Consider the following 23,164-nt stretch of genomic DNA (forward strand, 5'->3'; position numbering starts at 1 on the left):
TTATCGTCTGCAAAGCTATGTCGCGTGATGCGGTATGCGGAGACACTAAAAGCACCATAGTAGAACACAGATGAAGCTTGTAAGTTGATGTAATACCCAGTAAGAAATAGTACAATTCAAGTTCTAGGTATTGATTATTGACTTTTTAGCTGGCTTTGGTGCCTTGGACATGAGCTAGGACCTTAAGATTCTGCTTGAAAGGAGGACTAGCAGCCGAGTTGCACGGGAGAATGTGAAAAGTGTTCATATGTAGTAAAAACCTGAGAAATCCGTCCGTTTTCGTCATTTGTTATCGAATCGACTTAAAGCCAGATCGTCACATTGGCCGCTCTTCTCTCTGAAACGGTTGTACTTATCGTCTGCAAAGCTATGTCGCGTACTGCGGTATTCGGAGACACTAAAAGCAACATAGTAGAACACAGATGAAGCTTCTAAAATGATGTAATAGCCAGTAAGAAGTAGTACAATTCAAGTTTTAGGTATCGATTATTGACTTTTTAGCTGTCTTTGGTGCCTTGGACATGAGCTAGGACCTTAAGATTCTGCATGAAAGGAGGACTAGCAGCCGAGTAGCATGGGAGAATGTGAAAAGTGTTCATATGTAGTAAAAACCTGAGAAATCCGTACGTTTTCGTCATTTGTTACCAAATCGACTTAAAGCCAGATCGTCACATTGGCCGATCTTCTCTCTGAAACGGTTGTACTTATCTTCTGCAAACCTATGTCGCGTGTTGCCGTAGGCGGAAACAGGAAAAGCACCATAATAGAACACAGATGAAGCTTCTAAGTTGATGTAATAGCCAGTATGAAGTAGTCCAATTCAAGTTTTAGGTATCGGTTATTGCCTTTTTAGCTGGCTTTGGTGCCTTGACCATGAGCTAGGACCTTAAGATTCTGCATGAATGGAGGACTAGCAGCCGAGTTGCACGGCAGAATGTGAAAAGTGTTCATATGTAGTAAAAACCTGAGAAATCCGTGCGTTTTCGTCATTTGTTATCGAATCGACTTAAAGCCAGATCGTCACATTGGCCGCTCTTCTCTCTGAAACGGTTGTACTTATCGTCTGCAAAACTATGTCGCGTGCTGCGGAATGCGGAGAAACTAAAACCACCGTAGGAGAACACACATGAAGCTTCTAAGTTGATGTAATAGCCAGTAAGAAGTAGTACAATTCAAGTTTTAGGTAATGATTATTGACTTTTTAGCTGGCTTTGGTGCTTTGGACATGAGCTAGAACCTTAAGATTCTGCATGAAAGGAGGACTAGCAGCCGAGTTAGACGGCAGAATGTGAAAAGTGTTCATATGCAGTATAAACCTGAGAAATCCGTCCGTTTTCGACATTTGTTATCGCATCGACTCAAAGCCAGATCGACACATTGGCCGCTCTTCTCTCTGAAACGGTTGTACTTATCGTCTGCAAAGCTTTGTCGCGTGCTGCGGTATGCTGAGACACTACAAGCACCATAGTAGAACACAGATGAAGCTTCTAAGTTGAGGTAATAGCCAGTAAGAGGTAGTACAATTCAAGTTTAAGGTATTGAATATTGACCTTTTAGCTGGCTTTGGTGCCTTGGACATGAGATAGGACCTTAAGATTCTGCATGAAAGGAGGACTATCAGCCGAGTAGCACGGGAGAATGTGAAAAGTGTTCATATGTAATAAAAACCTGAGACATCCGTCCGTTTTCGTCATTTGTTATCGAATCGACGTAAAGCCAGATCGTCGCATTGGCCGCTCTGCTCTCTGAAATGGTTGTACATATCGTCTGCAAAGCTATGTCGCGTACTGCGGTATTCGGAGACACTAAAAGCACCACAGTAGAACACAGATGAAGCTTCTAAGTTGATGTAATAGCCAGTAAGAAGTTGTACAATTCAAGTTTTAGGTATGGATTATTGACTTTTTAGCTGGCTTTGGTGCCTTGGACATGAGCTAGGACCTTAAGATTATGCATGAAAGGAGGACTAGCAGCCGAGTTGCACGGGAGAATGTGAAAAGTGTTCATATGCAGTAAAAACCTTAGAAATCCGTCCGTTTTCGTCATTTGTTATCGAATCGACTTAAAGCCAGATCGTCACATTGGCCGCTCTTCTCTCTGAAACGGTTGTACTTATCGTCTGCAAAGCTATGTCGCGTGCTGCGGTATGCTGAGACACTAAAAGCACCATTGTAGAACACAGATCACGCTTCTAAGTTGATGTAATAGCCAGTAAGAAGTAGTACAATTCAAGTTTTAGGTATTGAATATTGAACTTTTAGCTGGCTTTGGTGCCTTGATCTTGAGCTAGGACCTTAAGATTCTGCATGAAAGGAGGACTAGCAGCCGAGTTGCACGGGAGAATGTGAAAAGTGTTCATATGCAGTAAAAACCTTAGAAATCCGTCCGTTTTCGTCATTTGTTATCGAGTCGACTTAAAGCCAGATCGTCACATTAGCCGCTCTTCTCTCTGAAACGGTTGTACTTATCGTCTGCAAAGCTATGTCGCGTGCTGCGGTATGCGGAGACACTAAAATCACCACAGTAGAACACAGATGAAGCTTCTAAGTTGATGGAACAGCCAGTAAGAAGTAATCCAATTCAAGTTTTGGGTATCGATTATTGACTTTTTAGCTGGCTTTGGTTCCTTGGACATGAGCTAGGACCTTAAGATTCTGCATGAAAGGAGGACTAGCAGCCGAGTTGCACGGGAGAATGTGAAAAGTGTTCATATGCAGTAAAAACCTGAGAAATCCGTCCGTTTTCGTCATTTGTTATCGAATCGACTTAAAGCCAGATCGTCACATTGGCCGCTCTTCTCTCTGAAACGGTTGTACTTATCGTCTGCAAAGCTATGTCGCGTGATGCGGTATGCGGAGACACTAAAAGCACCATAGTAGAACACAGATGAAGCTTGTAAGTTGATGTAATACCCAGTAAGAATTAGTACAATTCAAGTTCTAGGTATTGATTATTGACTTTTTAGCAGGCTTTGGTGCCTTGGACATGAGCTAGGACCTTAAGATTCTGCATGAAAGGAGGACTAGCAGCCGAGTTGCACGGGAGGATGTGAAAAGTGTTCATATGTAGTAAAAACCTGAGAAATCCGTCCGTTTTCGTCATTTGTTATCGAATCGACTTAAAGCCAGATCGTCACATTGGCCGCTCTTCTCTCTGAAACGGTTGTACTTATCGTCTGCAAAGCTATGTCGCGTACTGCGGTATTCGGAGACACTAAAAGCAACATAGTAGAACACAGATGAAGCTACTAAAATGATGTAATAGCCAGTAAGAAGTAGTACAATTCAAGTTTTAGGTATCGATTATTGACTTTTTAGCTGGCTTTGGTGCCTTGGACATGAGCTAGGACTTTACGATTCTGCATGAAAGAAGGACTAGCAGCCGAGTTGCACGGGAGAATGTGAAAAGTGTTCATATGTAGTAAAAACCTGAGAAATCCGTCCGTTTTCGTCATTTGTTACCAAATCGACTTAAAGCCAGATCGTCACATTGGCCGATCTTCTCTCTGAAACGGTTGTACTTATCGTCTGCAAAGCTATGTCGCGTGTTGCCGTAGGCGGAAACTGGAAAAGCACCATAATAGAACACAGATGAAGCTTCTAAGTTGATGTAATAGCCAGTATGAAGTAGTCCAATTCAAGTTTTAGGTATCGGTTATTGACTTTTTAGCTGGCTTTGGTGCCTTGACCATGAGCTAGGACCTTAAGATTCTGCATGAAAGGAGGACTAGCAGCCGAGTTGCACGGCAGAATGTGAAAAGTGTTCATATGTAGTAAAAACCTGAGAAATCCGTCCGTTTTCGTCATTTGTTATCGAATCGACTTAAAGCCAGATCGTCACATTGGCCGCTCTTCTTTCTGAAACGGTTGTACTTATCGTCTGCATAACTATGTCGCGTGCTGCGGTATGCGGAGAAACTAAAACCACCGTAGGAGAACACACATGAAGCTTCTAAGTTGATGTAATAGCCAGTAAGAGGTAGTACAATTCAAGTTTTAGGTATTGATTATTGACTTTTTAGCTGGCTTTGGTGCCTTGGACATGAGCTAGGACCTTAAGATTCTGCATGAAAGGAGGACTAGCAGCCGAGTTGCACGGGAGAATGTGAAAAGTGTTCATATGTAATAAAAACCTGAGACATCCGTCCGTTTTCGTCATTTGTTATCGAATCGACGTAAAGCCAGATCGTCACATTGGCCGCTCTGCTCTCTGAAATGGTTGTACATATCGTCTGCAAAGCTATGTCGCGTACTGCGGTATTCGGAGACACTAAAAGCACCACAGTAGATCACAGATGAAGCTTCTAAGTTGATGTAATATCCAGTAAGAAGTAGTACAATTCAAGTTTTAGGTATCGATTATTGATTTTTAGCTGGCTTTGGTGCCTTGGACATGAGCTAGGACCTTAAGATTATGCATGAAAGGAGGACTAGCAGCCGAGTTGCACGGGAGAATGACAAAAGTGTTCATATGTAGTAAAAACCTGAGAAATCCGTCCGTTTTCGTCATTTGTTATCGAATCGACTTAAAGCCAGATCGTCACATTGGCCGCTCTTCTCTCTGAAACGGTTGTACTTATCGTCTGCAAAGCTATGTCGCGTGCTGCGGTATGCTGAGACACTAAAAGCACCATAGTAGAACACAGATCACGCTTCTAAGTTGATGTAATAGCCAGTAAGAAGTAGTACAATTCAAGTTTTAGGTATTGAATATTTACCTTTTAGCTGGCTTTGGTGCCTTGGACATGAGCTAGGACCTTAAGATTATGCATGAAAGGAGGACTAGCAGCCGAGTTGCACGGGAGAATGACAAAAGTGTTCATATGTAGTAAAAACCTGAGAAATCCGTCCGTTTTCGTCATTTGTTATCGAATCGACTTAAAGCCAGATCGTCACATTGGCCGCTCTTCTCTCTGAAACGGTTGTACTTATCGTCTGCAAAGCTATGTCGCGTGCTGCGGTATGCTGAGACACTAAAAGCACCATAGTAGAACACAGATCACGCTTCTAAGTTGATGTAATAGCCAGTAAGAAGTAGTACAATTCAAGTTTTAGGTATTGAATATTTACCTTTTAGCTGGCTTTGGTGCATTGGACATGTGCTAGGACCTTAAGATTCTGCATGAAAGGAGGACTAGCAGCCGAGTTGCAGGGGAGAATGTGAAAAGTGTTCATATGTAGTAAAAAAATGAGACATCCGTCCGTTTTCGTCATTTGTTACCGAATCGACTTAAAGCCACATCGTCACATTGCCGCTCTGCTCTCTGAAATGGTTGTACATATCGTCTGCAAAGCTATGTCGCGTACTGCGGTATTCGGAGACACTAAAAGCACCACAGTAGAACACAGATGAAGCTTCTAAGTTGATGTAATATCCAGTAAGAAGTAGTACAATTCAAGTTTTAGGTATTGATTATTGACTTTTTAGCTGGCTTTGGTGCCTTGGACATGAGCTAGGATCTTAATATTCTGCATGAAAGGAGGACTAGCAGCCGAGTTGCACGGGAGAATGTGAAAAGTGTTCATATGTAGTAAAAACCTTAGAAATCCGTCCGTTTTCGTCATTTGTTATCGAATCGACTTAAAGCCAGATCGTCACATTGGCCGCTCTTCTCTCTGAAACGGTTGTACTTATCGTCTGCAAAGCTATGTCACGTGCTGCGGTATGCGGAGACAATAAAATCACCACAGTAGAACACAGATGAAGCTTCTAAGTTGATGTAACAGCCAGTAAGAAGTAGTACAATTCAAGTTTTAGGTATTGCATATTGACCTTTTTGCTGGCTTTGGTGCCTTGGACATGTGCTAGGACCTTAAGATTCTGCATGAAAGGAGGACTAGTTGCCGAGTTGCACGGGAGAATGTGAAAAGTGTACATGTGTAGTAAAAACCTGAGAAATCCGTCCGTTTTCGTCATTTGTTATCGAATAGACTTAAAGCCAGATCGTCACATTGGCCGCTCTTCTCTCTGAAACGATTGTACTTATCGTCTGCAAAGCTATGTCGCGAGCTGTGGTATGCGGAGACACTAAAATCAATATAGTAGGAACAGATGAAGCATCTAAGTTGATGTAATAGCCAGTAAGAAGTAATCCAATTCAAGTTTTGGGTATCGATTATTGACTTTTTAGCTGGCTTTGGTGCCTTGGACATGAGCTAGGACCTTAAGATTCTGCATGAAAGGAGGACTAGCAGCCGAGTTGCACGGGAGAATGTGAAAAGTGTTCATATGTAATAAAAACCTGAGAAATCCGTCCGTTTTCGTCATTTGTTATCGAATCGACTTAAAGCCAGATCGTCACATTGGCCGCTCTTCTCTCTGAAACGGTTGTACTTATCGTCTGCAAAGCTATGTCGCGTGCTGCGGTATGCTGAGACACTAAAAGCACCATAGTAGAACACAGATGAAGCTTCTAAGTTGATGTAATAGCCAGTAAGAAGTAGTACAATTCAAGTTTTAGGTATTGAATATTGAATTTTTAGCTGGCTTTGGTACCTTGGACATGAGCTAGGACCTTAATATTCTGCATGAAATGAGGACTAGCAGCCGAGTTGCATGAGAGAATGTGAAAAGTGTTCCAATGTAGAAAAAACCTGAGAAATACGTCTGTTTTCGTCATTGGTTATCGAATCGACTTAAAGCCAGATCGTCACATTGGCCGCTCTGCTCTCTGAAATGGTTGTACTTATCGTCTGCAAAGCTATGTCGCGTGATGCGGTATGCGGAGACACTAAAAGCACCATAGTAGAACACAGATGAAGCTTGTAAGTTGATGTAATACCCAGTAAGAATTAGTACAATTCAAGTTTTAGGTATTGATTATTGACTTTTTAGCTGGCTTTGGTGCCTAGGACATGAGCTAGGACCTTAAGATTCTGCATGAAAGGAGGACTAGCAGCCGAGTTGCACGGGAGAATGTGAAAAGTGTTCATATGTAGTAAAAACCTGAGACATCCGTCCGTTTTCGTCATTTGTTATCGAATCGACTTAAAGCCACATCGTCACATTGGCCGCTCTTCTCTCTGAAACGGTTGTACTTAACGTCTGCAAAACTATGTCGCGTGCTGCGGTATGCGGAGAAACTAAAAGCACCGTAGTAGAACACAGACGAAGCTTCTAAGTTGATGTAACAGCCAGTAAGAAGTAGTACAATTCAAGTTTTAGATATTGAATATTGACCTTTTTGCTGGCTTTGGTGCCTTGGACATGTGCTAGGAACTTAAGATTCTGCATGAAAGGAGGACTAGCTGCCGAGATGCAAGGGAGAATGTGAAAAGTGTTCATATGTAGTAAAAACCTGAGAAATCCGTCCGTTTTCGTCATTTGTTATCGAATAGACTTAAAGCCAGATCGTCACATTGGCCGCTCTTCTCTCTGAAACGTTTGTACTTATCGTCTGCAAAGCTATGTCGCGAGCTGTGGTATGCGGAGACACTAAAATCACCATAGTAGGAACAGATGAAGCATCTAAGTTGATGTAAAAGCCAGTAAGAAGTAATCCAATTCAAGTTTTGGGTATCGATTATTGACTTTTTAGCTGGCTTTGGTGCCTTGGACATGAGCTAGGACCTTAATATTCTGCATGAAAGGAGGACTAGCAGCCGAGTTGCATGAGAGAATGTGAAAAGTGTTCAAATGTAGTAAAAACCTGAGAAATACGTCTGTTTTCGTCATTGGTTATCGAATCGACTTAAAGCCAGATCGCCACATTGGCCGCTCTTCTCTCTGAAACGCTTGTACTTATCGTCTGCAAAGCTATGTCGCGTGATGCGGTATGTGGAGACACTAAAAGCACCATAGTAGAACACAGATGAAGCTTGTAAGTTGATGTAATACCCAGTAAGAAATAGTACAATTCAAGTTCTAGGTATTGATTATTGACTTTTTAGCTGGCTTTGGTGCCTTGGACATGAGCTAGGACCTTAAGATTCTGCATGAAAGGAGGTCTAGCAGCCGAGTTGCACGGGAGAATGTGAAAAGTGTTCATATGTAGTAAAAACCTGAGAAATCCGTCCGTTTTCGTCATTTGTTATCGAATCGACTTAAAGCCAGATCGTCACATTGGCCGCTCTTCTCTCTGAAACGGTTGTACTTATCGTCTGCAAAGCTATGTCGCGTACTGCGGTATTCGGAGACACTAAAAGCAACATAGTAGAACACAGATGAAGCTTCTAAAATGATGTAATAGCCAGTAAGAAGTAGTACAATTCAAGTTTTAGATATCGATTATTGACTTTTTAGCTGTCTTTGGTGCCTTGGACATGAGCTAGGACCTTAAGATTCTGCATGAAAGGTGGATTAGCAGCCGAGTTGCATGGGAGAATGTGAAAAGTGTTCATATGCAGTAAAAACCTGAGACATCCGTCCGTTTTCGTCATTTGTTACCAAATCGACTTAAAGCCAGATCGTCACATTGGCCGATCTTCTCTCTGAAACGGTTGTACTTATCGTCTGCAAAGCTATGTCGCGTGTTGCCGTAGGCGGAAACAGGAAAAGCACCATAATAGAACACAGATGAAGCTTCTAAGTTGATGTAATAGCCAGTATGAAGTAGTCCAATTCAAGTTTTAGGTATCGGTTATTGACTTTTTAGCTGGCTTTGGTGCCTTGACCATGAGCTAGGACCTTAAGATTCTGCATGAAAGGAGGATTAGCAGCCGAGTTGCATGGGAGAATGTGAAAAGTGTTCATATGCAGTAAAAACCTGAGAAATCCGTCCGTTTTCGACATTTGTTATCGCATCGACTTAAAGCCAGATCGACACATTGGCCGCTCTTCTCTCTGAAACGGTTGTACTTATCGTCTGCAAAGCTTTGTCGCGTGCTGCGGTATGCTGAGACACTACAAGCACCATAGTAGAACACAGATGAAGCTTCTAAGTAGAGGTAATAGCCAGTAAGAGGTAGTACAATTCAAGTTTAAGGTATTGAATATTGACCTTTTAGCTGGCTTTGGTGCCTTGGACATGAGATAGGACCTTAAGATTCTGCATGAAAGGAGGACTATCAGCCGAGTAGCACGGGAGAATGTGAAAAGTGTTCATATGTAGTAAAAACCTGAGAAATCCGTGCGTTTTCGTCATTTGTTATCGAATCGACGTAAAGCCAGATCGTCACATTGGCCGCTCTGCTCTCTGAAAGGGTTGTACATATCGTCTGCAAAGCTATGTCGCGTACTGCGGTATTCGGAGACACTAAAAGCACCACAGTAGAACACAGATGAAGCTTCTAAGTTGATGTAATAGCCAGTAAGAAGTAGTACAATTCAAGTTTTAGGTATGGATTATTGACTTTTTAGCTGGCTTTGGTGCCTTGGACATGAGCTAGGACCTTAAGATTATGCATGAAAGGAGGACTAGCAGCCGAGTTGCACGGGAGAATGTGAAAAGTGTTCATATGTAGTAAAAACCTGAGAAATCCGTCCGTTTTCGTCATTTGTTATCGAATCGACTTAAAGCCAGATCGTCACATTGGCCGCTCTTCTCTCTGAAACGGTTGTACTTATCGTCTGCAAAGCTATGTCGCGTGCTGCGGTATGCTGAGACACTAAAAGCACCATTGTAGAACACAGATCACGCTTCTAAGTTGATGTAATAGCCAGTAAGTAGTAGTACTATTCAAGTTTTAGGTATTGAATATTGAATTTTTAGCTGGCTTTGTTGCCTTGGACATGAGCTAGGACCTTAATATTCTGCATGAAAGGAGGACTAGCAGCCGAGTTGCATGAGAGAATGTGAAAAGTGTTCATATGTAGTAAAAAAATGAGACATCCGTCCGTTTTCGTCATTTGTTACCGAATCGACTTAAAACCACATCGTCACATTGGCCGCTCTTCTCTCTGAAACGGTTGTACTTATCGTCTGCAAAGCTATGTCGCGTGCTGCGGTATGCGGAGACACTAAAATCACCACAGTAGAACACAGATGAAGCTTCTAAGTTGATGGAACAGCCAGTAAGAAGTAATCCAATTCAAGTTTTGGGTATCGATTATTGACTTTTTAGCTGGCTTTGGTGCCTTGGACATGAGCTAGGACCTTAAGATTCTGCATGAAAGGAGGACTAGCAGCCGAGTTGCACGGGAGAATGTGAAAAGTGTTCATATGCAGTAAAAACCTGAGAAATCCGTCCGTTTTCGTCATTTGTTATCGAATCGACTTAAAGCCAGATCGTCACATTGGCCGCTCTTCTCTCTGAAACGGTTGTACTTATCGTCTGCAAAGGTATGTCGCGTGCTGCGGTATGCTGAGACACTAAAAGCACCATAGTAGAACACAGATGAAGCTTCTAAGTTGATGTAATAGCCAGTAAGAAGTAGTACAATTCAAGTTTTAGGTATTGAATATTGAATTTTTAGCTGGCTTTGTTGCCTTGGACATGAGCTAGGACCTTAATATTCTGCATGAAAGGAGGACTAGCAGCCGAGTTGCATGAGAGAATGTGAAAAGTGTTCATATGTAGTAAAAACCTGAGAAATACGTCTGTTTTCGTCATTGGTTATCGAATCGACTTAAAGCCAGATCGTCACATTGGCCGCTCTTCTCTCTGAAACGCTTGTACTTATCGTCTGCAAAGCTATGTCGCGTGATGCGGTATGCGGAGACACTAAAAGCACCATAGTAGAACACAGATGAAGCTTGTAAGTTGATGTAATACCCAGTAAGAATTAGTACAATTCAAGTTCTAGGTATTGATTATTGACTTTTTAGCTGGCTTTGGTGCCTTGGACATGAGCTAGGACCTTAAGATTCTGCATGAAAGGAGGACTAGCAGCCGAGTTGCACGGGAGAATGTGAAAAGTGTTCATATGTAGTAAAAACCTGAGAAATCCGTCCGTTTTCGTCATTTGTTATCGAATCGACTTAAAGCCAGATCGCCACATTGGCCGCTCTTCTCTCTGAAACGGTTGTACTTATCGTCTGCAAAGCTATGTCGCGTACTGCGGTATTCGGAGACACTAAAAGCAACATAGTAGAACACAGATGAAGCTTCTAAGTTGATGTAATAGCCAGTAAGAAGTAGTACAATTCAAGTTTTAGGTATTGAATATTGAATTTTTAGCTGGCTTTGGTACCTTGGACATGAGCTAGGACCTTAATATTCTGCATGAAATGAGGACTAGCAGCCGAGTTGCATGAGAGAATGTGAAAAGTGTTCCAATGTAGAAAAGACCTGAGAAATACGTCTGTTTTCGTCATTGGTTATCGAATCGACTTAAAGCCAGATCGTCACATTGGCCGCTCTGCTCTCTGAAATGGTTGTACTTATCGTCTGCAAAGCTATGTCGCGTGATGCGGTATGCGGAGACACTAAAAGCACCATAGTAGAACACAGATGAAGCTTGTAAGTTGATGTAATACCCAGTAAGAATTAGTACAATTCAAGTTTTAGGTATTGATTATTGACTTTTTAGCTGGCTTTGGTGCCTAGGACATGAGCTAGGACCTTAAGATTCTGCATGAAAGGAGGACTAGCAGCCGAGTTGCACGGGAGAATGTGAAAAGTGTTCATATGTAGTAAAAACCTGAGACATCCGTCCGTTTTCGTCATTTGTTATCGAATCGACTTAAAGCCACATCGTCACATTGGCCGCTCTTCTCTCTGAAACGGTTGTACTTATCGTCTGCAAAACTATGTCGCGTGCTGCGGTATGCGGAGAAACTAAAAGCACCGTAGTAGAACACAGACGAAGCTTCTAAGTTGATGTAACAGCCAGTAAGAAGTAGTACAATTCAAGTTTTAGATATTGAATATTGACCTTTTTGCTGGCTTTGGTGCCTTGGACATGTGCTAGGAACTTAAGATTCTGCATGAAAGGAGGACTAGCTGCCGAGATGCACGGGAGAATGTGAAAAGTGTTCATATGTAGTAAAAACCTGAGAAATCCGTCCGTTTTCGTCATTTGTTATCGAATAGACTTAAAGCCAGATCGTCACATTGGCCGCTCTTCTCTCTGAAACGTTTGTACTTATCGTCTGCAAAGCTATGTCGCGAGCTGTGGTATGCGGAGACACTAAAATCACCATAGTAGGAACAGATGAAGCATCTAAGTTGATGTAAAAGCCAGTAAGAAGTAATCCAATTCAAGTTTTGGGTATCGATTATTGACTTTTTAGCTGGCTTTGGTGCCTTGGACATGAGCTAGGACCTTAATATTCTGCATGAAAGGAGGACTAGCAGCCGAGTTGCATGAGAGAATGTGAAAAGTGTTCAAATGTAGTAAAAACCTGAGAAATACGTCTGTTTTCGTCATTGGTTATCGAATCGACTTAAAGCCAGATCGCCACATTGGCCGCTCTTCTCTCTGAAACGCTTGTACTTATCGTCTGCAAAGCTATGTCGCGTGATGCGGTATGTGGAGACACTAAAAGCACCATAGTAGAACACAGATGAAGCTTGTAAGTTGATGTAATACCCAGTAAGAAATAGTACAATTCAAGTTCTAGGTATTGATTATTGACTTTTTAGCTGGCTTTGGTGCCTTGGACATGAGCTAGGACCTTAAGATTCTGCATGAAAGGAGGTCTAGCAGCCGAGTTGCACGGGAGAATGTGAAAAGTGTTCATATGTAGTAAAAACCTGAGAAATCCGTCCGTTTTCGTCATTTGTTATCGAATCGACTTAAAGCCAGATCGTCACATTGGCCGCTCTTCTCTCTGAAACGGTTGTACTTATCGTCTGCAAAGCTATGTCGCGTACTGCGGTATTCGGAGACACTAAAAGCAACATAGTAGAACACAGATGAAGCTTCTAAAATGATGTAATAGCCAGTAAGAAGTAGTACAATTCAAGTTTTAGATATCGATTATTGACTTTTTAGCTGTCTTTGGTGCCTTGGACATGAGCTAGGACCTTAAGATTCTGCATGAAAGGTGGATTAGCAGCCGAGTTGCATGGGAGAATGTGAAAAGTGTTCATATGCAGTAAAAACCTGAGACATCCGTCCGTTTTCGTCATTTGTTACCAAATCGACTTAAAGCCAGATCGTCACATTGGCCGATCTTCTCTCTGAAACGGTTGTACTTATCGTCTGCAAAGCTATGTCGCGTGTTGCCGTAGGCGGAAACAGGAAAAGCACCATAATAGAACACAGATGAAGCTTCTAAGTTGATGTAATAGCCAGTATGAAGTAGTCCAATTCAAGTTTTAGGTATCGGTTATTGACTTTTTAGCTGGCTTTGGTGCCTTGACCATGAGCTAGGACCTTAAGATTCTGCATGAAAGGAGGATTAGCAGCCGAGTTGCATGGGAGAATGTGAAAAGTGTTCATATGCAGTAAAAACCTGAGAAATCCGTCCGTTTTCGACATTTGTTATCGCATCGACTTAAAGCCAGATCGACACATTGGCCGCTCTTCTCTCTGAAACGGTTGTACTTATCGTCTGCAAAGCTTTGTCGCGTGCTGCGGTATGCTGAGACACTACAAGCACCATAGTAGAACACAGATGAAGCTTCTAAGTAGAGGTAATAGCCAGTAAGAGGTAGTACAATTCAAGTTTAAGGTATTGAATATTGACCTTTTAGCTGGCTTTGGTGCCTTGGACATGAGATAGGACCTTAAGATTCTGCATGAAAGGAGGACTATCAGCCGAGTAGCATGGGAGAATGTGAAAAGTGTTCATATGTAGTAAAAACCTGAGAAATCCGTGCGTTTTCGTCATTTGTTATCGAATCGACGTAAAGCCAGATCGTCACATTGGCCGCTCTGCTCTCTGAAAGGGTTGTACATATCGTCTGCAAAGCTATGTCGCGTACTGCGGTATTCGGAGACACTAAAAGCACCACAGTAGAACACAGATGAAGCTTCTAAGTTGATGTAATAGCCAGTAAGAAGTAGTACAATTCAAGTTTTAGGTATGGATTATTGACTTTTTAGCTGGCTTTGGTGCCTTGGACATGAGCTAGGACCTTAAGATTATGCATGAAAGGAGGACTAGCAGCCGAGTTGCACGGGAGAATGTGAAAAGTGTTCATATGTAGTAAAAACCTGAGAAATCCGTCCGTTTTCGTCATTTGTTATCGAATCGACTTAAAGCCAGATCGTCACATTGGCCGCTCTTCTCTCTGAAACGGTTGTACTTATCGTCTGCAAAGCTATGTCGCGTGCTGCGGTATGCTGAGACACTAAAAGCACCATTGTAGAACACAGATCACGCTTCTAAGTTGATGTAATAGCCAGTAAGTAGTAGTACTATTCAAGTTTTAGGTATTGAATATTGAATTTTTAGCTGGCTTTGTTGCCTTGGACATGAGCTAGGACCTTAATATTCTGCATGAAAGGAGGACTAGCAGCCGAGTTGCATGAGAGAATGTGAAAAGTGTTCATATGTAGTAAAAAAATGAGACATCCGTCCGTTTTCGTCATTTGTTATCGAATCGACTTAAAGCCAGATCGTCACATTGGCCGCTCTTCTCTCTGAAACGGTTGTACTTATCGTCTGCAAAGCTATGTCGCGTGCTGCGGTATGCTGAGACACTAAAAGCACCATAGTAGAACACAGATGAAGCTTCTAAGTTGATGTAATAGCCAGTAAGAAGTAGTACAATTCAAGTTTTAGGTATTGAATATTGAATTTTTAGCTGGCTTTGTTGCCTTGGACATGAGCTAGGACCTTAATATTCTGCATGAAAGGAGGACTAGCAGCCGAGTTGCATGAGAGAATGTGAAAAGTGTTCATATGTAGTAAAAACCTGAGAAATACGTCTGTTTTCGTCATTGGTTATCGAATCGACTTAAAGCCAGATCGTCACATTGGCCGCTCTTCTCTCTGAAACGCTTGTACTTATCGTCTGCAAAGCTATGTCGCGTGATGCGGTATGCGGAGACACTAAAAGCACCATAGTAGAACACAGATGAAGCTTGTAAGTTGATGTAATACCCAGTAAGAATTAGTACAATTCAAGTTCTAGGTATTGATAATTGACTTTTTAGCTGGCTTTGGTGCCTTGGACATGAGCTAGGACCTTAAGATTCTGCATGAAAGGAGGACTAGCAGCCGAGTTGCACGGGAGAATGTGAAAAGTGTTCATATGTAGTAAAAACCTGAGAAATCCGTCCGTTTTCGTCATTTGTTATCGAATCGACTTAAAGCCAGATCGCCACATTGGCCGCTCTTCTCTCTGAAACGGTTGTACTTATCGTCTGCAAAGCTATGTCGCGTACTGCGGTATTCGGAGACACTAAAAGCAACATAGTAGAACACAGATGAAGCTACTAAAATGATGTAATAGCCAGTAAGAAGTAGTACAATTCAAGTTTTAGGTATCGATTATTGACTTTTTAGCTGGCTTTGGTGCCTTGGACATGAGCTAGGACTTTACGATTCTGCATGAAAGGAGGACTAGCAGCCGAGTTGCACGGGAGAATGTGAAAAGTGTTCATATGTAGTAAAAACCTGAGAAATCCGTCCGTTTTCGTCATTTGTTACCAAATCGACTTAAAGCCAGATCGTCACATTGGCCGATCTTCTCTCTGAAACGGTTGTACTTATCGTCTGCAAAGCTATGTCGCGTGTTGCCGTAGGCGGAAACAGGAAAAGCACCATAATAGAACACAGATGAAGCTTCTAAGTTGATGTAATAGCCAGTATGAAGTAGTCCAATTCAAGTTTTAGGTATCGGTTATTGACTTTTTAGCTGGCTTTGGTGCCTTGACCATGAGCTAGGACCTTAAGATTCTGCATGAAAGGAGGACTAGCAGCCGAGTTGCACGGCAGAATGTGAAAAGTGTTCATATGTAGTAAAAACCTGAGAAATCCGTCCGTTTTCGTCATTTGTTATCGAATCGACTTAAAGCCAGATCGTCACATTGGCCGCTCTTCTCTCTGAAACGGTTGTACTTATCGTCTGCAAAACTATGTCGCGTGCTGCGGTATGCGGAGAAATTAAAACCACCGTAGGAGAACACACATGAAGCTTCTAAGTTGATGTAATAGCCAGTAAGAAGTAGTACAATTCAAGTTTTAGGTATTGATTATTGACTTTTTAGCTGGCTTTGGTGCCTTGGACATGAGCTAGGACCTTAAGATTCTGCATGAAAGGAGGACTAGCAGCCGAGTTGCACGGCAGAATGTGAAAAGTGTTCATATGTAGTAAAAACCTGAGAAATCCGTCAGTTTTCGTCATTTGTTATCGCATCGACTTAAAGCCAGATCGACACATTGGCCGCTCTTCTCTCTGAAACGGTTGTACTTATCGTCTGCAAAACTATGTCGCGTGCTGCGGTATGCGGAGAAACTAAAACCACCGTAGGAGAACACACATGAAGCTTCTAAGTTGATGTAATAGCCAGTAAGAAGTAGTACAATTCAAGTTTTAGGTATTGATTATTGACTTTTTAGCTGGCTTTGGTGCCTTGGACATGAGCTAGGACCTTAAGATTCTGCATGAAAGGAGGACTAGCAGCCGAGTTGCACGGGAGAATGTGAAAAGTGTTCATATGTAATAAAAACCTGAGACATCCGTCCGTTTTCGTCATTTGTTATCGAATCGACGTAAAGCCAGATCGTCACATTGGCCGCTCTGCTCTCTGAAATGGTTGTACATATCGTCTGCAAAGCTATGTCGCGTACTGCGGTATTCGGAGACACTAAAAGCACCACAGTAGAACACAGATGAAGCTTCTAAGTTGATGTAATAGCCAGTAAGAAGTAGTACAATTCAAGTTTTAGGTATGGATTATTGACTTTTTAGCTGGCTTTGGTGCCTTGGACATGAGCTAGGACCTTAAGATTATGTATGAAAGGAGGACTAGCAGCCGAGTTGCACGGGAGAATGAGAAAAGTGTTCATATGTAGTAAAAACCTGAGAAATCCGTCCGTTTTCGTCATTTGTTATCGAATCGACTTAAAGCCAGATCGTCACATTGGCCACTCTTCTCTCTGAAACGGTTGTACTTATCGTCTGCAAAGCTATGTCGCGTGCTGCGGTATGCTGAGACACTAAAAGCACCATAGTAGAACACAGATCACGCTTCTAAGTTGATGTAATAGCCAGTAAGAGGTAGTACAATTCAAGTTTTAGGTATTGAATATTGACCTTTTAGCTGGCTTTGGTGCCTTGGACAAGAGCTAGGACCTTAAGATTCTGCATGAAAGGAGGACTAGCAGCCGAGTTGCACGGGAGAATGTGAAAAGTGTTCATATGTAGCAAAAAAATTAGACATCCGTCCGTTTTCGTCATTTGTTACCGAATCGACTTAAAGCCACATCGTCACATTGGCCGCTCTTCTCTCTGAAACGGTTGTACTTATCGTCTGCAAAACTATGTCGCGTGCTGCGGTATGCGGAGAAACTAAAAGCACCGTAGTAGAACACAGATGAAGCTTCTAAGTTGATGTAATAGCCAGTAAGAAGTAGTACAATTCAAGTTTTAGGTATTGATTATTGACTTTTTAGCTGGCTTTGGTGCCTTGGACATGAGCTAGGATCTTAATATTGTGCCTGAAAGGAGGACTAGCAGCCGAGTTGCACGGGAGAATGTGAAAAGTGTTCATATGTAGTAAAAACCTTAGAAATCCGTCCGTTTTCGTCATTTGTTATCAAATCGACTTAAAGCCAGATCGTCACATTAGCCGCTCTTCTCTCTGAAACGGTTGTACTTATCGTCTGCAAAGCTATGTCACGTGCTGCGGTATGCGGAGACAATAAAATCACCACAGTAGAACACAGATGAAGCTTCTAAGTTGATGTAACAGCCAGTAAGAAGTAGTACAATTCAAGTTTTAGGTATTGCATATTGACCTTTTTGCTGGCTTTGGTGCCTTGGACATGTGCTAGGACCTTAAGATTCTGCATGAAAGGAGGACTAGTTGCCGAGTTGCACGGGAGAATGTGAAAAGTGTTCATGTGTAGTAAAAACCTGAGAAATCCGTCCGTTTTCGTCATTTGTTATCGAATAGACTTAAAGCCAGATCGTCACATTGGCCGCTCTTCTCTCTGAAACGGTTGTACTTATCGTCTGCAAAGCTATGTCGCGTGCTGCGGTTTGCGGAGAAACTAAAAGCACCGTAGTAGAACACAGATTTAGCTTCTACGTTGACGTAATAGCCAGGAAGAGGTAGTACAATTCAAGTTTTAGGTATTGAATATTGACCTTTTAGCTGGCTTTGGTGACTTGGACATGAGCTATGACCTTAAGATTCTGCATGAAAGGAGGACTAGCAGCCGAGTTGCACGGGAGAATGTGAAAAGTGTTCATATGTAGTAAAAAAATTAGACATCCGTCCGTTTTCGTCATTTGTTACCGAATCGACTTAAAGCCACATCGTCACATTGGCCGCTCTTCTCTCTGAAACGGTTGTACTTATCGTCTGCAAAGCTATGTCGCGTACTGCGGTATTCGGAGACACTAAAAGCAACATAGTAGAACACAGATGAAGCTACTAAAATGATGTAATAGCCAGTAAGAAGTAGTACAATTCAAGTTTTAGGTATCGATTATTGACTTTTTAGCTGGCTTTGGTGCCTTGGACATGAGCTAGGACTTTACGATTCTGCATGAAAGGAGGACTAGCAGCCGAGTTGCACGGGAGAATGTGAAAAGTGTTCATATGTAGTAAAAACCTGAGAAATCCGTCCGTTTTCGTCATTTGTTACCAAATCGACTTAAAGCCAGATCGTCACATTGGCCGATCTTCTCTCTGAAACGGTTGTACTTATCGTCTGCAAAGCTATGTCGCGTGTTGCCGTAGGCGGAAACAGGAAAAGCACCATAATAGAACACAGATGAAGCTTCTAAGTTGATGTAATAGCCAGTATGAAGTAGTCCAATTCAAGTTTTAGGTATCGGTTATTGACTTTTTAGCTGGCTTTGGTGCCTTGACCATGAGCTAGGACCTTAAGATTCTGCATGAAAGGAGGACTAGCAGCCGAGTTGCACGGCAGAATGTGAAAAGTGTTCATATGTAGTAAAAACCTGAGAAATCCGTCCGTTTTCGTCATTTGTTATCGCATCGACTTAAAGCCAGATCGACACATTGGCCGCTCTTCTCTCTGAAACGGTTGTACCTATCGTCTGCAAAACTATGTCGCGTGCTGCGGTATGCGGAGAAACTAAAATCACCGTAGGAGAACACACATGAAGCTTCTAAGTTGATGTAATAGCCAGTAAGAAGTAGTACAATTCAAGTTTTAGGTATTGATTATTGACTTTTTAGCTGGCTTTGGTGCCTTGGACATGAGCTAGGACCTTAAGATTCTGCATGAAAGGAGGACTAGCAGCCGAGTTGCACGGGAGAATGTGAAAAGTGTTCATATGTAATAAAAACCTGAGACATCCGTCCGTTTTCGTCATTTGTTATCGAATCGACGTAAAGCCAGATCGTCACATTGGCCGCTCTGCTCTCTGAAATGGTTGTACATATCGTCTGCAAAGCTATGTCGCGTACTGCGGTATTCGGAGACACTAAAAGCACCACAGTAGAACACAGATGAAGCTTCTAAGTTGATGTAATATCCAGTAAGAAGTAGTACAATTCAAGTTTTAGGTATGGATTATTGACTTTTTAGCTGGCTTTGGTGCCTTGGACATGAGCTAGGACCTTAAGATTATGTATGAAAGGAGGACTAGCAGCCGAGTTGCACGGGAGAATGAGAAAAGTGTTCATATGTAGTAAAAACCTGAGAAATCCGTCCGTTTTCGTCATTTGTTATCGAATCGACTTAAAGCCAGATCGTCACATTGGCCACTCTTCTCTCTGAAACGGTTGTACTTATCGTCTGCAAAGCTATGTCGCGTGCTGCGGTATGCTGAGACACTAAAAGCACCATAGTAGAACACAGATCACGCTTCTAAGTTGATGTAATAGCCAGTAAGAAGTAGTACAATTCAAGTTTTAGGTATTGAATATTGACCTTTTAGCTGGCTTTGGTGCCTTGGACATGAGCTAGGACCTTAAGATTCTGCATGAAAGGAGGACTAGCAGCCGAGTTGCACGGGAGAATGTGAAAAGTGTTCATATGTAGTAAAAAAATTAGACATCCGTCCGTTTTCGTCATTTGTTACCGAATCGACTTAAAGCCACATCGTCACATTGGCCGCTCTTCTCTCTGAAACGGTTGTACTTATCGTCTGCAAAACTATGTCGCGTGCTGCGGTATGCGGAGAAACTAAAAGCACCGTAGTAGAACACAGATGAAGCTTCTAAGTTGATGTAATAGCCAGTAAGAAGTAGTACAATTCAAGTTTTAGGTATTGATTATTGACTTTTTAGCTGGCTTTGGTGCCTTGGACATGAGCTAGGATCTTAATATTCTGCATGAAAGGAGGACTAGCAGCCGAGTTGCACGGGAGAATGTGAAAAGTGTTCATATGTAGTAAAAACCTGAGAAATCCGTCCGTATTCGTCATTTGTTATCGAATCGACTTAAAGCCAGATCGTCACATTAGCCGCTCTTCTCTCTGAAACGGTTGTACTTATCGTCTGCAAAGCTATGTCACGTGCTGCGGTATGCGGAGACAATAAAATCACCACAGTAGAACACAGATGAAGCTTCTAAGTTGATGTAACAGCCAGTAAGAAGTAGTACAATTCAAGTTTTAGGTATTGCATATTGACCTTTTTGCTGGCTTTGGTGCCTTGGACATGTGCTAGGACCTTAAGATTCTGCATGAAAGGAGGACTAGTTGCCGAGTTGCACGGGAGAATGTGAAAAGTGTTCATGTGTAGTAAAAACCTGAGAAATCCGTCCGTTTTCGTCATTTGTTATCGAATAGACTTAAAGCCAGATCGTCACATTGGCCGCTCTTCTCTCTGAAACGGTTGTACTTATCGTCTGCAAAGCTATGTCGCGAGCTGTGGTATGCGGAGACACTAAAATCACCATAGTAGGAACCGATGAAGCATCTAAGTTGATGTAATAGCCAGTAAGAAGTAATCCAATTCAAGTTTTGGGTATCGATTATTGACTTTTTAGCTGGCTTTGGTGGCTTGGACATGAGCTAGTACCTTAAGATTCTTCATGAAAGGAGGACTAGCAGCCGAGTTGCACGGGAGAATGTGAAAAGTGTTCATATGCAGTAAAAACCTGAGACATCCGTCCGTTTTCGTCATTTGTTATCGAATCGACTTAAAGCCAGATCGTCACATTGGCCGCTCTTCTCTCTGAAACGGTTGTACTTATCGTCTGCAAAGCTATGTCGCGTGCTGCGGTATGCTGAGACACTAAAAGCACCATAGTAGAACACAGATGAAGCTTCTAAGTTGATGTAATAGCCAGTAAGAAGTAGTACAATTCAAGTTTTAGGTATTGAATATTGAATTTTTAGCTGGCTTTGGTGCCTTGGACATGAGCTAGGACCTTAATATTCTCTATGAAATGAGGACTAGCAGCCGAGTTGCATGAGAGAATGTGAAAAGTGTTCCAATGTAGAAAAAACCTGAGAAATACGTCTGTTTTCGTCATTGGTTATCGAATCGACTTAAAGCCAGATCGTCACATTGGCCGCTCTGCTCTCTGAAATGGTTGTACTTATCGTCTGCAAAGCTATGTCGCGTGATGCGGTATGCGGAGACACTAAAAGCACCATAGTAGAACACAGATGAAGCTTGTAAGTTGATGTAATACCCAGTAAGAATTAGTACAATTCAAGTTTTAGGTATTGATTATTGACTTTTTAGCTGGCTTTGGTGCCTAGGACATGAGCTAGGACCTTAAGATTCTGCATGAAAGGAGGACTAGCAGCCGAGTTGCACGGGAGAATGTGAAAAGTGTTCATATGTAGTAAATACCTGAGAAATCCGTCCGTTTTCGTCATTTGTTATCGAATCGACTTAAAGCCAGGTCGTCACATTGGCCGCTCTTCTCTCTGAAACGGTTGTACTTATCGTCTGCAAAGCTATGTCGCGTGCTGCGGTATGCTGAGACACTAAAAGCACCATAGTAGAACACAGATCAAGCTTTTAAGTTGATGTAATAGCCAGTAAGAAGTAGTACAATTCAAGTTTTAGGTATTGAATATTGACGTTTTAGCTGGCTTTGGTGCCTTGGACATGAGCTAGGACTTTAAGATTCTGCATGAAAGGAGGACTAGCAGCCGAGTTGCACAGGAGAATGTGAAAAGTGTTCATATGTAGTAAAAACCTGAGACATCCGTCCGTTTTCGTCATTTGTTATCGAATCGACTTAAAGCCACATCGTCACATTGGCCGCTCTTCTCTCTGAAACGGTTGTACTTATCGTCTGCAAAACTATGTCGCGTGCTGCGGAATGCGGAGAAACTAAAAGCACCGTAGTAGAACACAGATGAAGCTTCTAAGTTGATGTAACAGCCAGTAAGAAGTAGTACAATTCAAGTTTTAGATATTGAATATTGACCTTTTTGCTGGCTTTGGTGCCTTGGACATGTGCTAGGACCTTAAGATTCTGCATGAAAGGAGGACTAGCAGCCGAGTTGCACGGGAGAATGTGAAAAGTGTTCATAGGCAGTAAAAACCTGAGACATCCGTCCGTTTTCGTCATTTGTTATCGAATCGACTTAAAGCCAGATCGTCACATTGGCCGCTCTTCTCTCTGAAACGGTTGTACTTATCGTCTGCACAGCTATGTCGCGTGCTGCGGTATGCTGAGACACTAAGAGCACCATAGTAGAACACAGATGAAGCTTCTAAGTTGATGTAATAGCCAGTAAGAAGTAGTACAATTCAAGTTTTAGGTATTGAATATTGAATTTTTAGCTGGCTTTGGTGCCTTGGACATGAGCTAGGACCTTAATATTCTGCATGAAAGGAGGACTAGCAGCCGAGTTGCATGAGAGAATGTGAAAAGTGTTCAAATGTAGTAAAAACCTGAGAAATACGTCTGTTTTCGTCATTGGTTATCGAATCGACTTAAAGCCAGATCGTCACATTGGCCGCTCTTCTCTCTGAAACGGTTGTACTTATCGTCTGCAAAGCTATGTCGCGTGCTGCGGTATGCGGAGACACTAAAAGCACCATAGTAGAACACAGATCAAGCTTCTAAGTTGATGTAATAGCCAGTAAGAAGTAGTACAATTCAAGTTTTAGGTATTGAATATTGACCTTTTAGCTGGCTTTGGTGCCTTGGACATGAGCTAGGACCTTAAGATTCTGCATGAAAGGAGGACTAGCAGCCGAGTTGCACGGGAGAATGTGACAAGTGTTCATATGTAGTAAAAACCTGAGACATCCGTCCGTTTTCGTCATTTGT

This window comes from Schistocerca gregaria, unplaced genomic scaffold (genome assembly GCF_023897955.1).
Source record: "Schistocerca gregaria isolate iqSchGreg1 unplaced genomic scaffold, iqSchGreg1.2 ptg000352l, whole genome shotgun sequence".
Taxonomy (NCBI): Eukaryota; Metazoa; Arthropoda; class Insecta; order Orthoptera; family Acrididae; genus Schistocerca; species Schistocerca gregaria.